The sequence below is a fragment of the Myotis nattereri genome (assembly GCF_964212035.1).
Source record: "Myotis nattereri genome assembly, chromosome: 2".
In the NCBI taxonomy this organism is placed as follows: domain Eukaryota; kingdom Metazoa; phylum Chordata; class Mammalia; order Chiroptera; family Vespertilionidae; genus Myotis; species Myotis nattereri.
The window spans coordinates 94,952,883-94,968,430 of record NC_138076.1 but is presented as its reverse complement, the minus strand read 5'-3'; the positions used below and the strand labels follow the sequence as shown (position 1 = coordinate 94,968,430).

Sequence of the window (15,548 nt, the reverse complement as noted above, 5' to 3'; positions counted from 1 at the left end):
ATTAGCTTTTGGATGTGTTTTCACACTTTTTCTATGCATTCTCAATGTATTACTTGTCACTTAACATTGATTTTGGTGGTATTTTCCACATTAAATTTTATTTGTACATATTCTTTGTTTATAAGTTTTTTCTCCTTTATGGCTTTTGAATTTTGAGTCATTACTAAAATTGCCTTTTCCACTACAAAGTTACGAAAAAGCTATTCCATATTATCTTTCATTACTCTTATGGTTTTGTTGTATAGTTTTGTCTTTAAACCAATTAGAATTTAATCTGTAATTTAATTTTATTTTTTCTACACAGCTACTTATACCATTTATTTCCCTATTGGTCTGATATGCCACTTTTATCATATACTGAGTTCCCATATATACAGAAAGGGCAAAAGTAGGTTTACAGTTTTGAGTGCAGGAAACGGAGTTTATTTTTGTATTATTATATGTTAACTAGAGGTCCGGTGCATGAAATTCATGCATGGAGGGGAGGTCCCCTCAGCCCAGCCTGCACCGTCTCCAATCTGGGACCCCTCGGGGGATGTCCAACTGCCAGCTTAAGCCTGATCCCAGAGATCGGACCTAAAATGGCAGTTGGACATCCCTCTCACAATTGTGGACTGCTGACTCCTAATCACTCACCTGCCTGCCTGCTTGGTCGCCCCTAACTGCCCCCCCACCAGCCTAGTTGCCCCTAACTGCTCCTTGCTGCTGGCCAGGTCACCCCCAACTGCCCCCTGCCTGTCAGCCTGGTCGCTCCTAATTGCTCCTTCCCACACTGGCCTGGTCACCCCTCCTGCCCCCCCCCCACCAGCCTAATCTCCCCCATATGCCCTCCCTACCATCCTGATTGACCCCAACTACCCCCCTCTGCTGGCCTAGTTACCCCTAACTGCCCTCTCCTGCTGGCCTGGTCACCCCCAACTCCCCCACAACCCACTGCCAGCCCAGGTTGCCCCACACAGCCTGCTGTTCAGTTGTTTGATCCTCCTCATTAATCCCCCTGCTGACCTGGTCATAGTCAGCCATCGTTGTGAAGGTGTGAGGGTTAATTTGCATATTACCTCTTTATTATATAGGATTATTACGTTTCATTTTCCATATGAACAACTGTAAACCCACTTTTATTCTGCCCTGTATTTAGGTTTATTGCTGGACTTTTTCTGTTCTAATGATCAGTCTATTCATTCACCAATAGTGTACTTTCAATCAAGGATATATAATTACTAGAGTCTTGATGCACAAAATTTGTGCAAGAGTAGGCCTTCCTTCCCCTAGCTTCTGGCACTGGCTTCCCTCCAGCACCTGGGACCCGGGCTTCCCTCTGGCTGCTGGCAACCGGGGCCTGGGCTTCCCTCCTCACAGAGGGAGGCCCCGCCCACCCACTGCAGCCCACCTATCAGTGGCCTGGACCTCCCTCTTTGGGGCGATTGTGGAGCCTCCCAATTGATTGCCCTGCCAACCTGGGCCTCCCTCTATAGGACGATCATTGGGTAATGGTTGGGTCCCCAACCAATCGCATAGCACCTGCCTTGGCTGGCCTGGAGCCAGTGGGTATCATAGTGTGGTTCCAGATGGTCATCTGGATGGACGTTCTGCTGTTCAGCCATTTGGTCGATTTTCATATTATGCTTTTATTAAATAGGATTCTTTTTATTCTCTCTTAGATCTAGTAGTCCTTCATTGTACTTTTTCAGACATGTTTTGACCATTTTCATTTACTTCTTATATGAGTTTTAAAAACACAGCTTCTATCAGCTTCTATCTAATTCCAGGGGGGAAAAAACACATTGTTTTTTTATTGGAATTGCATGTGACTTTATAAATCAACTTTTTATTTTATTTTACTTTTAAATCTTTATTGTTAAGAGTATTACAAATGTTCCTCTTTTTCCTCCCATTGCCCTCCTCCTCCTGGTTCCCATCCTGCTTCAGGTCTTTGCTACCATATTGTCTATGTCCATAGGTAAGGCATATATACATATAAGATCTTTTTTTAATCTCTTCTCATCCCTCTTACACACCCTTCCCTCTGAGAATGATGTGTCATGGTGTGGGCCTCTTTTGGGTCCTCTTGTTTGGGACTCTCTGTGCTTTCTGAACTCATACGTCTATTTAAGTCTATTTCTTTCAGCAGGTAGGGAAAGTGTTCTGTCATTATTTCTTCAAATAGGTTTTAAATATCTTGCTTTCTCTCTTCTCCTTCTGGCACCACCGTAATGCAAATGTTGGTACACTTGAAGTTATCCCAGGGGCTCCTTACACTATCTTTATATTTTTCTATTCAAAAAAGAAAAAAACTTTTTGCTCTTCTGAATGGGTGCTTTTTGCTTTTTCATATTTCAAATCATTGATTTGATTCTCAGAATCTTCTATTCTATAGTTAAATCCCTGTAAATTATTCTTTAGTTCAGTTATGTATGCTTAATTTCTGACTGGTCCTTTTCCATGTCTTTGGCATTTTCACTAAGATCCTTGAAAGTCTCACTAAGTCCCCGAAAGCTCTCATGAAGATCCTTGAGTAACCTTATAACCATGGTTTTGAACTCTGTATACAGTAGTTTGCTTTCTTCCATTTCTTTCATTTGTGCCATGTTTCTTTGTCTCCAAAATTTGGCTGTTTCCCTGTGTTTGTTTCTATGTATAGGTAGAGATGTTATGTCTCCTGGAGTTGGTAGAGTGGCCTTGTGTAGTAGGTGTCCTATAGAGCCCAGTGGCTCAGCCTCTTCAGTTACCTGAGCTGGGCACTCTAGGTGATCCCTTGTGTGGGCTGTGTGAACAGTCTTATTGTAGCTGAGCCTTGATTGCAGCTGGTGTCACTGGGAGGAATTGACCTCCAGGCCAATTGGCTGTGAGGGCCAGCTGAAACTACAGTGGAAGATCTGCTGTTCAAGAAATACCCCTATGGAGCAGGACTTGCTTCAGTGGGGCTATGGTGTTCACTCAGTTTGCCCCTTAAGTGTGTCACTTGTGGATGTGTTGAGTTGTAATCTGGTATGGACTGAAGCTGTCCACTGGCTCTTGGGTCTTCAGGGAGGTGCAAAGTTAGCCACTGCCTGGGGTCACCTAGGAGGAGCTACAGAGAGATATGTAGATTCCTCATATTTGTATTGGATTTGGAAGTGCCCAGGTGAGGCCCACCTGTGAAGCAAGGCAGGCTGGTGCTGGTGCCAGGTCTTGGGCCTTTTATTGATAGGTTTGGGACATGCTGATACCAGCTGCAGCTTAAGAGATTTCAGCAAAGTCTGAAGCCTGAGTCAGGACAGGCCATTCATATGGAACACCTCCTTCAAACAGCTTGGGTGGGGCTGCAAATTGGATGGGGTAGAATCTCAGGGAATCACTAAGGCTGAGCAAACAGTGTGCTTCAGGGGACTCAGATATGGTTGCCAGTCAGCTCTGGAACAGAGAAGGTCTACGCATAAGAACAATGACCCCTGCAAGCACCTCCATTTGGTACAAAGCTGCCACTGAGTTCTTGCCCCAATGCCAGACAATCCAGTTCCTCCTCGTATGCGTCTGAGTCCCCCACCACCTCCTGGAGCTGGAGCTCAGAGGAAGTTTGGGCCAGCCCTTTCAGAGGGGCAAGTAGGTCTCTGGCAGTCTCCATGTCCTTCAGCCATAATCCCCTTTGGTTTTTATAGCCCCAAATTACAGGTACTTCTCTCCCCAGCTCTGGAACCCTGGGTGGGGTGGTCTGGTGTGGGGCTGGGACACCTTGCTCCTCATGGCAGCCTCCACAGAGACGATCTTCCTCTGGATTAAAAAACCAGCCCACGTTGGTGCCAGATCAGCCCATTCCATGCCTCTGCCCCTCCGACCAGTCTCAATGTGCTTTCTTCTCTACTTCTCTAGTTGTAGGACTTCCATTCAGCCAGCTTTCAGGGGGTTCTTGATGATGGTTGTTTTGTATTTTAGGTGTCATTTTGATGTGGTTGTGGGAGGCAGTGAGTACTGGCATTTACCTAGGCTGCCATCTTGGTATCTATAAATCAATTTTTTAGACCTATGTACTTTTCTTGGTCCTGTTTTTCTTTTCTTGCTCTCTCCTTTGTATGTATGTGTGTGTGTGTGTGTGTGTGTGTGTGTGTGTGTGTGTGTGTGTATGTGTATGCGAGTAGCTTCAAATTCTGTATTGAATGAAGTGAATATATATAAACAAATATAACTACTAAAAATGTTAACACTTAAGGTTAAAAAATTACATACACATTTAAGTCCAATAGGAATGATAAATATGTATGTTTAATTTTTCTTTCATACCATATCTTCTGAAAAAAAAATGCTTAGAAAAGTAAAATAAATCAGCTGAATAAAATCAGCTCAGAATCAGTTGATGTTCTGTTGGCCTTTCTGGTTTGGCACATTCCCAGATCCACTGCCTGAAATAAAGTGTCTGAGGAACCCAATTGGGATTTTCTCATCTGGGACTGGACAGGTTTATGCCCACCTGGCTCATTGCCAGGAGTCAACCTAAGAAGTAGGTTTCAGACTCTTCAGGCAACCTGTTCTCTGTCCCACTGCTTGCAGATCACATTGTAGGTGAGCACCTACCAGGGTACAGAAGAAACCTTGTAAAGAATTAGTTTAATTTGCCTTTCCCTAGGTTTCTCTATCTTTGCATTTTCTGCCCTAGATGAAATGAAATTGCCTTCCCTTTTTCTATTTCTTTTTACCCCTGCCACACTGCCACACCATGGTGTTCCAGGAGAGAGCTCTGGGCACCATCCAGCCTGCAGGTGAGCAGGTTGTGTCCAGGAGCATGGATACTCACAGCCATGTGGAGAGAGGCTACTGTCCTTCTCTAGAGTACTGCAGCACCAGAGAGCTGCCAACTGGCCAGCTGTGCTGCCACTGCCTTGAAACAAAGGCTCTGCAGGGCCACTTATCACTTTTGCCACCTCTTTCTCTTTTCCTTCAAATACAGCAGTCCTTTCCCTTTCTGCGCACAGGTGCAGGAGACTTTGGGAACATCTCCCCTGCCTGACCAGCTCAACCCATATTTAGGAATATAACACCACAGAAAGCCTATGCTCTTGGAGGACATGTTGTCCTTCAGGATGCTCACCCATGGGTAAGAGACTATTTAATAGCCCAGGCAGAGTGACAGATGACTTCTCTCTGCATGGCAGACTCTATCCATAGCTATGGGACAACATGCTCAATAAAACAGCAGTTAGTAGCATACACCCTCCATGGTCACTGAAAACTAATGAGAAAAATTAAATGATCCAGTGATAAAATAAAAAAGCTCTATCCTTTTGCTCAGACTGTTGATTTGACCTGTTTTATGGACTGAGTTTTTTTGCTCTTTTGCTAATCATTCTTTTAAGCAAGAGGAGGAAGAGGGGAAGGAACAGGAGTGGGAAGTATGTCTCTTCTGGTCATTTAAAGCAGAGTACTAGTATCCATATACTTTCCCCTCCTTCCCACCTCCTATATTGGGCTGTCAGGAACCTGCAGGCTCTGAAGGATTCCCTCATATTTCAGCCCTTTGAGAATACCCCTCAGTTCCCTTCTATTGGGGTAGCCTTTGACTCTGTGTTTGCATATCAAGCTGTTCCTTCCAAACCCTACTAACCTTTGCTGCAGCTCGCTTGTATTTGTCTTGGCCCTTTCTTTAAATCCTGTTACCCTCTAAACCAGGTCCCATCTGCTATCTGTCTTCCAAAGATTCTTCCATCATTTGTTAAATACTAATGTGAAGAGACCCTTTTTCTTTTTATGGATTGATATAATTTACTAGAGGCCCCTTACAGGAAGATTCCTGCAAGAATAGGGCTTCCTCAGTCCTATTCCTGCAAGAATAGGGCTTCCTGAGACTGCAGCGAAGCAGAAAAGGGAACAAAGCCCACCGAGGCAGGCTTCGCTCCCTTCTCTGCTGCCTCGCTCCCTCCCTTCGCCACTTAGCCCTTGGCTCCCTCCCTTCTCTGCCACCTGGGCTCTCTCCCTTCTCTGCCACTTTGCTCCCTCGCCAGGTCACGGATCCAAGGCCCGGATCCCCTGGGCAGCATCAGGCGCTACCGGCCGCGCCTTGCCAGGTCAGGGGTCCAGGGCCCAGGGCCTGAGGGCAGAGTTGTGCGCTGCCGGCCCCACCTGCAGTATGCAAATTAGCTGCCATCTTTGTTGGTGGTTAATTTGCATATCACATTGATTAGCCAATGGGAGGCACAGCGAAGGTACGGTCAATTACCATGTTTGTCTATTATTAGATAGGATTCTTATCAATGCATTTTATCTTTTTAAATCATCAAATGGAAATTTAGGAATAAGATAGTACAGACACATGTGCTTGGATATTATCTTGACCCACCAAAAGTGATATATATAGATAGATATAGATATAGATATAGATATAGATATAGATATAGATATAGATATAGATATTATATATCTATATATATAACAAATTCATGCACGGGTGGGGTCCCTTGGCCTGGTTGGCAACTGGGGCCAATCAGGGCCACAGGAGGTTGGTCAGCCAGGGGGAGGGGCCACGGGAGGTTGGCCAACCAGGGGGAGGGGTCACGGGAGGTTGGCCACCACCAATCATGGCCTTTGGGGCCGACAAGCTGGGGAGAAGGACCATGGGAGGTTGGCCAGCAGGGGAGGGGGCCCATGGGAGGTTGGCTGTGAGAGTGCACTGACCACCAGGGGGCACCTCCTGCATCTTCCCCCTGGTGGTCAGTGTGCGTCATAGCAACCTGTCGACCAGTCATTTGGTTGTTCGGTCATTCAATTGCTTAAGCTTTTATATATGTAAATATATATCTATTATTCCTTATTGTCCTTTTATGCATTTATATAATTCTGTGGATGTATCTCCCCTCTTCAAACTGCCTCCTTCCTCAGCTTTTTTCCTTCCCTCTCTGATCTTTTTCTGTTGTTTTGGTAGACTACTTTTCCTCTTACTCCTTAAGTGGTATTAGGCTCCACAGATCTATTCTCCACATTCTCACTTTATTCTCCATTCTTTTTCTGGGTTCTTTCCATTTCCATGGATTCAGCTATTAGAAGAACACTAATGAACTGATCAACTTATGTTGCAGCCCACAGGGTTGTTCCCCAGGTCTTCAGACTCCTGCATCCAACCATCTGATAGACACTTCTAGCCTGAAGTCCCACAGGAACCTCAGTGTTATTCAATAAAAATGTGTACTCTTTGTCTGCCATTCCTTCTCCTGAAATATCTTAAAACATGGTTTAATGTCTACTCACTCACTAGACACCCAGGATTGATTCCTCCCCTTCCTCACCTCCATACCCAAGTAATTGACTAGTCCTTTGGTTTTTAAGCTATTTTATAAATCACTCTTCTCTTTCCATCCAACCCTCACCATCTCTATCCTATGCTAGTCTACATGTTTTTTACTGTCATTCTCCACCTTGTCATTCAAGTCAACTTTATAACATACAGATTTAACTAAATCACTCTCCTGTTAGAAACTCTTGAATGACTTTGCTACCAATAGATTACAGATCCTTAAATGAGAAACAAGGCCCCTGTAAATATGATCTCTAACCACACCTGTATGTTATCTCCTACCACCATTTGCCTCACATTTTATTATCCAGCTTAAATAAATTGCCCATAATCCCCATGTCATTTCACCTTTATTTTTTGTATCTTCTGCTTCAAATTCCTTCTCATCTCCTTGCCTGGCTAATTTCTGCTTTTTTTTTGGTATCACCTCCTCCAGGAAGCCTTCTCCACTTATCCCTTCTCTCCAAGGATTAGTTACTTACACTGCTTTGATTCTTCCATAATCCTTTTACATATTACCTTTTCACATATAATATCATGTTTTCCCCCCACTAAATCATGAGTTCCTAGAGAATAAGAAATGAAAAACAAACAAAAAGTTATAGTTCATCTTGATCCCAAATTGTTTAATAAATAATGCCTATCCAGGAATGCATGCATACAAAAATTAATTCTAGATTCTGACACTGAAAACACTTTCAAAATTTTTTTATTTTTTTATGTGCTTGGTTTCAAAAAGCGGGGTGGGGGGGGTGCGGTTTATATAGGCTTTCATGTAAAGTATAGAGAACACAAATATTTATATAAAAATAGATTATTTTTTTTATTTATGCCAACCATGTTGTAGTTATGTTAAATGACAAAATAATAGTGCCTATAAGAAGGAGACGCTGGTGCATTTTCCCCCACCAGCTGATGAGCTTTGCTTTGAGATTTTAAGACTTATTTGGAAAGTGTATGAGAATCATCCTCCTCTAAGCCAGGTTCTGTCATATCAGAATCTGCATAGTCTCTTGGGGTAGTTTTCCTTTAACTTGGATTTTTTAACAACTATAAAAGGGGATGTAATATATATCCTGGATGGCTCATGGGTCTCTCAGGCAGGATCTCCCCATTGCAGCTAGTCATTAGTGGCATCTCCACATTCTACAACCCAGGCATCAACTTTGCAAGTTCAGGTTTCTTTTTCCTCTCTCTCTCTCTCTCTCTCTCTCTCTCTCTCTCTCTCTCTGATGATCACACTCCAAGAAGTTGGCTTACATTAGACTAATTAAAATAAACTGACTTATTTAATACATAGGTTGTATATACCCATTTTCCTGGATATATTCACCTACAAGGGAAATTCCTTCCTAGTAGTGCAATCCTCTCAAAAGGCTATAGAAAACAACATGAAGTTAGCGAGGTTCCCCAGTGGGCCATGGATAGTACAATCATGTGAGGGACAGAGTGAGAAGTGAATAAAAATATATGCACTTACCAGAGGATTGGACACATATTCATGTTTTATTAACATGAATTAAAATATAAGTACACAGCAAAAACTTACAGTCTGATGGAGAAAGACTAGCTATAACAGAAAATGGAATTGTCCATTATAATAAAAATGCAAAGAACTCAGTAGAGTTTGGGATGAGGGAAGGTTATATGAAAATGGGAATGTTTGAGTTGAGTTTTGAAAGATGAACAGAAGTTGGGAAAATAGAGAGTGAGAGAGAATTTTCCAAGAAGAAAGAATTATGTGGAAGAAAGACATTACAATATAGTTTGATAAACAAAGGATTGAGATATATTAACTTCAAAGTCCTTTAGAGGAAATTTTTATAACTCTGTAACAGTGATAAATTGCCCTTTTCCACTCTAGGGATGTTTGTCTCTAAAAAAGCAAGAGCAGTTGTCTAGATTCAGAGCATCTTTCCCCTAAAAAGTACTGAATAATGCTGAATTTTTCTTGGCTATCAGACTATTTTTCATATATCATCTTAGTCATCAAAATAGCCTAGTATATATAATACAGCAGTTCTAAGGTCAGTACTTGCTTATATTAGTCATGTTATTGGTGCTGGCTGACTTTTAGAGAGGTACTTTAGAATCTTGGATAAACAGATAAAAAAGTTTTTATTAGAAACAATTTCAAACCTTTCTTTTAGAAAGTTACTTCTAGAAAGATTTCTGCTGATGAAGTGTTTCACCTATTTTTGTTATAATCCTTCTTGGTTTTAACTCCAGAAGGTGATATTTTCTGATTTTTCCCTGATTTTGTGGCTCTTACTTGGTTGAGGGTAACAGCCTTTGTTTTAGTAATAAGGATTCAAGACACATGAAGTATACTAGCATTTTAGAATATCTTCCTAAATTTAGTTTCTAATCTGCCCTCATAGTTCTCATTTTTAAAATTAATACCTGATTTCTGGAATTAGGACTGTTGGGAAGTAAAAGTGGATGGAAACATCTTGACAAATTCCTACTAGAATGTATCCATAAGAACCTTGATGAAAAAAGTTACTAAAGTTTCTTATTATCTAAGTTTTTAAGGCATCTTCAAGATGGTGAATTAATTGGTCTCTGAAATTTCCCTAATTTCTGTGGAATAGATTCATCATGACTCCTTTTCATATTCCTATTCCTTTTTTAATTTTAAAATTATTTTTTAATTTTTCAAATACAGTTGACATACAATATTCTATTAGTTACAGGCATACAACCCAGTGGTTCAACATTGTATAACTTAACAAGTGATCATCCTGATAAATCTTATACCCATCTGACACCATACATAGTTATTACAAAATTATTTTCTTGTTTTTATTATTATTAGTTAAGGTATTACAAATGTGTCCTCATCCCCCCCTTTAACCCCCAACCTCCCCCGCACACACAAACTCATGCTCCCATCCCCCCGTTGTCCATGTCCATTGGTTTGGCTTATATACATGTATACAAGTCCTTCTGTTGATCTCTTCCCCTTACCCCCGCCCTCCCCTACTTTCCTTCTGGGGATTGATAGCCTGATCGCTGTTTCTCAGTCTTTGGGTCTGTCCCTTTTCATCAGTCTATGTTGTTCTCTATAATCCAGAAATGAGTGAGATCATGTGGTATTTATCTTTCTCTGACTGGCTTATTTCACTTAGCATAATACAAAATTATTTTCTATGCTGTAGTTTACATCCCCATAACCATTCTTGTAACTACCAATTTGTATTTCTTAATCCCTTCACCTTTTTCAGCCATTCCCCCAACATCTCCTCCTATCTGGCAACCATCAAAATGCTCTCTGTGTCTATGGTTCTGTTACTGTTCTGCTTGTTTGTTTGTTTTGTTTTTTAGATTCAACTGTTGATAGATATGTATTTATTGCCATTTTATTTTTCATATTTTTCTTCTTCTTCTTCTTAAAGAAGGCCCTTTAACATTTCATGTAATACTGGTTTGGTGGCAATGGACTCCATTACCTTTTTCTTGTCTGGTAAGCTCTTTATCTGTCCTCTGATTCTAACTGAGGACAGAGTAATCTTGGTAAGTAGAGTACTCTTGGTTGTAGCTCCCTGCTTTTCATCCCTTTGAATATTTATTGCCAGTCCCTCCTGGCCTGCAAAGTTTCTGTTGAGAAATCAGCCAATAGTCTATGATAGCTTCCTTGCAGGTAACTAACTGCTTTTCTCTTGCTGTTTTTAAGATTCTTTCTCTGTCTTTAACCTTTTGCATTGTAATCTGATGTGTCTTGGTGTGGGCCTCTTTGGGTGCATCTTTTTGGGAGTTTCTGAGCTTCCTAAACTTCTATGTCCTTTTCCTTCACCAGGTTAGGGAAGTTTTCTGTCATTATATTTCCAAATAGGTTTGCAATTTCTTACTCTCTCTCTTCTCCTGGCACTCCCATGATGCAAATGTTGGTAAACTTGAAGTTGGCCCAGAGGCTTCTTACACTATACTCATTTTTATTTTTATTTATTTATTTTTATTTTTTTAAATAAATCTTTATTGTTCAGATTATTACAGTTGTTTCTCTTTTTTACCCCCATAGCTCCCCTCCACCCAGTTCCCACCCCACCCTCTGCCTGTACCCCCTCCCCCCACTATCTTCATCCATAGGTGTACACTTTTTGTTGCTGGGTCATACACATGGAAAATGTAGCTATTTCCATCCACAATGTGTCCCTGTGTTTGGCCACACTGGGATCATCTCAGCCTCACAGGGGCCATTGCAGCCTCACAGGCACCGTCTCACAGGGACCAAGTCAGCCTCCCAGGGACTGTCTCAGCCTCACAGGGACCATCTCAGCCTCCCAGGAGCCATCTCAGCCTCACAGGGGCTGTTGCAGCCTCACAGGTGCCATCTCAGCCTCACAGGGGCTGTCTCAGCTACACAGGGACTGTCGCAGCCTCACAGGGGCCATCTCAGCCTCACAGGGACTGTCTCAGCCTCACAGAGACCATCTCAGCCTCACAGGGGCTGTCTCAGCTACACAGGGACCGTCACAGCCTCACAGGGGCCGTCTCAGCCTCACAGGGACCGTCACAGCCTCACAGGGGCCATCCCAGCCTCACAGGGGCCATCTCAGCCTCGCAGGGGCCGGCACAGTCTTACAGGGGCTGTCACAGCCTCACAGGGACCATCGCAGCCTCGTAGGGGGTGCTGCATCCCACGTTGGGGGTGAAGGTGCAAGACAGAAGTTCTTCTCACTGTCTCTCCTGCTGTTCCCTTGCATATCACTGATGTTGGAAGTTTCTGAGAGCAGTCCGCAGGTGCTAGACATCATACTTTAACTGGTCAACACAAAGTTTGGTATTCTGTCTTTTGTTGGGTGACTCCTTGCTGGACATAATCTCCAGGTGTTCTTGCTGGCTGAATATCTGCTATGCTTGCTTGGATTTCGTTTTCTACTAAGTGCACAGACTGCCTGTCTGCCATCTCCTGGCATCCCATGTGAGACTGGATCTGGTGGACCTGCTTGTGCATTTGCTGGTACAGCGGTTCCATGTTGCCGGCCCAGCCGGGTCCAGTTCCGGCTTCCTCCGAACCTGATTCTGCTTCTTGAGCATGTCCCTTATGGGTGCGAGGAGTTGAAATCTGCAGTTTGTTGGGTTAAGCTGCAAAAGCGCAGGTGGTTCCTTTTGTGCCACTGGCACAGCTTGGGCGGTGATGTAAATTGAGTAGGGCGGGGTCTCAGGGAATCACCAGGGCGGTGCAAACAGCAATGGGGTCTCTGCAACTCCTCACCTCTCCACGACTCCGCGTCCCCGAGTGCCGGTGAGCAGCTCCGCAAGAAAGCCGCCCTTGCTTTCCTACCCGCTGCAAGGCCATCCCGCCTCTCCTCGTAGGGGTCTGGGACCTCAGAATTCCGCCCCAAACAAGCTCAGTGGATTCGAGAGTTTGTAACCCCTTTCAATTGAAAAAAAACTGTGCATCCAGTTGCAGCCCGCCTGGCGTGCGACTCCATACCTCTGTTCTTGGTACCTCTGCATATCCTACTCAGTCTCAATGCTCTTCTTTCTTTCCTTTCAGTTGTAGAACTTCCACTGGGCCAGCTTTCCCATGGTTCTGAATGATAGCTGTTTTGTCTTATAGTTGGTATTTTCAATGGTGTTGTGGGAGGCAGCACGCACAGGTCTATACCTTACGCTGCTATCTTGGTTCTATGATATTATTACTCTTGTGGGCTCTTCCAGTGCTTCCACACCAGAGACATTTACAAATGTCATAAACCAATAATTCTTCTGGAAAAAAGTAGTTCCAATGCCGAGTCCCTCCTTTAATGCCATTTTTATTCACCAAAGAAAGAACAACTTGATCAATTTCAGGGTAGGGCGAGCCCTGAAAACCTTCAATGTTTTCTGAAGTGCTGATACTATTAAAATGCCCAGCCTGTTTTTGTTTATTCTCGGATGCATCACATCTAAGTACTCGTAAAGTATCTGAGAATCTGACATTGCTGACCAAAGAAGAGAGGAAATACTGTTCCTCTTCAGAAGTATTCTTTGATTGTGTAAGAGAAAATCTGTTATCTTCAGCAGCCTCCAATACCAAAGGCTTTCCCTTTTTTGATGACATACAGCCGAAAGTTCCTATTTCTTGTATAAACTGCTAGATCTACAAAAAGACGCCTTTTCCCTGCAGGATCCTTCACAACTAAGAAGGAAAGGTCAGGGCCGCTCCGCTCGGCGGACCCCAGCCTCTCAGGGGCCTTGGAGGTCAATGTGCAGTTCTCTCTTATCTCCTCATCTGTGGACATTTCACTGAAGGAAATTCCTTGTTTAATTGGTGGTTCAGAAAAATGGGAAAATGCTTAGCCGGTTGTCCCTGGAATCCCACCATCATCTTCATCATCTCCACTGGCAATCAAATGAAAAGCAGGCTGCAAAATCTTTCTCACAAAATTACCGATATGAATGTTATCTTTAAATCCCACATCATGGAGTTGAAATATTAAATGGTGGCTAAATTTCTCGTCAGTGCTAGAATCTAAGTTTAAAACATCTTCAGCTGAACAGTTAATTCTGTATAACTCTTGAAGTGCTTTACAAACATACTCAATGAGTAATGCAACCATCTTTTTTTCCATCAGCTCCAGGATTGGCAAGTTTGTTAAATTCCAGATCAAAATAGAGCTTGCAAACAGAATTTTTAGGAATTACTTCATAGCAGTGTGAGAGATGTTTTCGGGATTTATAATGAAACCAAAGCTGAACATAGCTTGTTACAAGGTAAATACATTGTCCATCGCCCACTTTGCATTCCAAAGCAAATACATGAACATCCTCTTTGCAGGTTTTAACAAAATTAAAAGCCTGAGTTTGGCGAGGAAATAGTTTCCAAATAGAGGGCGGCTCTTCTGGCTTTGACAGCCTGGGCCTGTACACTGAGGACAAGGGCTTCCTTTCATAAGGGGATGCTCGCTCTTCAATTTGCTTCAGTTTTGCTTCCCATCTTCTCTTCATGGGTTCAGAAGTGTGGGAAGACCAAGTCCTATCCCATATGAGATGACTATCAACTACACCTTTGGCACTGCCTTTCTAGTACTTGTACTTATCAAGTTGATAAATAGTCTCTTGAATTTTAGCAGAACACTCTGTGACAACACAAACTCACAGTATTCCCTGTCATGCCCACTTGCCTTTCCCAAAGTCTTTCCCTTCACGGCTCAGGTCAAGTTCTGCCACCTGCAGGACCTTCTCCAGAAACCCGCTTCCTGGGCAGGAGGCCCTGCCTCCACAGCGGCTGGCGCAACCCAGGGAGGCCCAATTCTATACTCATTTTTAAATTCTTTTTTCTTCTTGTTTTTTGATTGTTTTTGTTTGTTTGTTTGTTTCCTTATATTTCAAATCACTGAATTAATTCTTGGTTTCATCTACTCTACTGTTGAGTCTCTGTAAATTATTCTTCATTTCAGTTAGTGTATCCTTCATTTCTCACTGATTCTTTTTTATGGTTTCCATGCCCGTTTTTCTGCTATTGAAGTTAATTACTTCCCCTAAATTCATTGAGCATTCTTATAACCAGTGTTTTGAACTCTGCATCTAGTAGATTGCTTGTCTCCATTTTATTTAGTTCTTTTCCTGGAGTTTTGTTCTATTCTTTTATTTAGGGTGTATTTCTTTGTCTTCTCATTTTTTCAGCCTCCCTGTGTTTGTTTCTATGCACTATGTAGAGTTGCTATGTCTTCCAGGCTTAGTAGAGTGGGCTAATATAGTAGGTGTCCTATAGGCTCCAATGGCACAGTCTCCCCATTGACCCGAGCTGGGAACTCCAGGTGTGGCCCCACCACCCTCCCACCTTCCTCCTCACCCAGTGTGGACTGTGTATATCCTCATATTGTAGTTGAGCCTTGATTGCTATTTGCATATCAATTTGGGGAATTTACCCCCAGGCCGATCAGTTGCAAGGACTGGTTGAGACCACCATGGAGGATCTGCTATGCAGGGTCCTTCTCCATAGGGTAGGATCCACTTCAGTGGGGCTCTGTTGCCCACTGAGTCTGCCACCTGAGTGTGTCCCTTATGGATGTGTTTGGGTGATGCTTTAACATGGTCTGAAGCTGTTCATTGGGGCCTCCTGGGAGGTGCAGGCCAAGGTCACCCACCACCTATGTTCTGCCCAGGGCCACCCAGCATGCACTACAAAGTGATCTGCAGATGGCTGCCACTTGTACTGGTCTTAGAGGTGCCCAGGAGAGGCCTAGTTGTGAAAAGAGGCTAGCTGCTGCTAGTGATGGGTCTGTAGCCACTTAGCAAGAGGTACAGTGTACACAGATGTTGCTTGTTCAAGAGATTTTAGGGAAGTCTAAAGTATGAG

The 15,548-nt window shown here is 43.1% G+C and overlaps 1 protein-coding gene and 1 pseudogene across 4 annotated transcripts in view; one reads left to right on the top strand and one right to left on the bottom strand.

Moving 5' to 3' along the window:
• Window positions 1–15,548, top strand: part of HTR2A (5-hydroxytryptamine receptor 2A) — a 119,671-nt gene that overhangs the window by 14,767 nt on the left and 89,356 nt on the right. The gene's annotated exons all lie outside the window — the stretch shown is intronic.
• LOC308511899 (DNA-directed primase/polymerase protein-like) lies at window positions 12,882–14,194 on the bottom strand (annotated as a pseudogene). Its single transcript has one exon. The product of its transcript is annotated as a DNA-directed primase/polymerase protein-like (transcript).